Genomic DNA, 1,425 nt, shown 5'->3' on the forward strand with positions numbered 1-1,425 from the left:
GATTCTTAGAATTGATGCTGCTTTTTTCCCTCCCTTCATTTACGTGATAAAAACGACAGAGTGAGCAGATGTTACAGAAGGAGCAATATTGAGACAAATGAAAAAATTTATTGACAAACAAAGATGGATAAATTGTGGAAGCAGAAACTGTTCTCCTTTGTTTGCTGCTTCCTAACAGCAGTTTATAGCAGCAGATTTCACTTTGTTTGGATCAAACACATTGTGATGCAAAAACTTTCCAGACACAACAAATAATGTGACATCACTGCTGACATTTTTATGCTGCTTTCATGTCATGCATGCATTGAAAAGCCTGAAACTACTTTAAAGAAGCATTCAGATCTAACGTTTAATGCGTCGTCAATAGGAGGAGCTTCAGCTAAGAAAACTTAGCAAATAGATTGAAGGGTTAGTGCTTCATTAGTGCAGGTTTGTTCACTTAAAATGGTCATTTGTAAAAATGGGGAAAAAATATATAAATAATCATGTGTGCTACTTTTGTTACAGAGATAATAAGGATTATTTTTAGTTCATTCAGAGATCCCTCATTAAGCTCAGAAATAAATGAAAATGTTCTACTTTTTCATTGCTACTTCAAAACTTGTTTATGTGGATTTGGTTTTTATGATAATTAATTCCGGCCAATGATGTCACATTATATATAAAATTATGGATGTGCTGTTACCCCTAACAACCGCATGACATTCCTGTCAAGCTCTCACTGTTTGCACTTCACAATAAATCACTGGGGAAACTTAACATTACAGACTGCTGCTAAATTGCTCTCTATGTGCACAGATTTTAATCGCTTGGGGAGAACATAGATTTTTGGAAAAGGGGCCGGTGTTCTATCAGATCGTCCTACGCTGTCAGATTATCATACGCTGTCAGATCGTCCTACGCTGTCAGATTATCATATGCTTAGGTTTTTATCTAACTATATCGATTCTGACTTTAAACTTGAAAACAAAATCAAACAGAATGTAAATACCCACACTCCACTTCTTACTACTAGAGTAACTTATTTTAAATTAATATTGACTAATATAGCTATAGAGGCTTCAAACTTCAATCATGGCTGGCCGTTTCTGCATCCAAGAAATAACAGTTTACACAAACCTGATTTTATTTTTTAAAAGTTAAATGTGTTTTTGCTGGTCGGTACACTGCTGCTCAAATTCTAAGTGGAAATAATGACAGAACTAGCCTGGGTGCCAGTCCGAACTTAGTCCCGCCCACAAGATTTGAGTTCGGGGAAGTTCGGTCTGGCTCTGCTCCATAGTAGCGCGAGTATTAAAGCCCACTGTCAGGCGATCCAATCAAATTGTCAGGGCGGGCTTTATACGATGATGGACAGATGATCAAGAGTAACGTAATCAACCAGTTGACCAATGCGCGCTCGGGTGACAACAATAATGGCAGTCG

At 37.4% G+C, this 1,425-nt stretch overlaps 1 protein-coding gene across 1 annotated transcript in view; it reads left to right on the forward strand.

Annotated features, from left to right (window-relative positions):
• zc3h15 (zinc finger CCCH-type containing 15) overlaps positions 1 to 1,425 on the forward strand; it is an 11,114-nt gene that overhangs the window by 1,167 nt on the left and 8,522 nt on the right. The window lies entirely within an intron of this gene.

This window comes from Cyprinodon variegatus, unplaced genomic scaffold (genome assembly GCF_000732505.1).
Source record: "Cyprinodon variegatus isolate N-32 unplaced genomic scaffold, C_variegatus-1.0 Scaffold589, whole genome shotgun sequence".
NCBI lineage: Eukaryota > Metazoa > Chordata > Actinopteri > Cyprinodontiformes > Cyprinodontidae > Cyprinodon > Cyprinodon variegatus.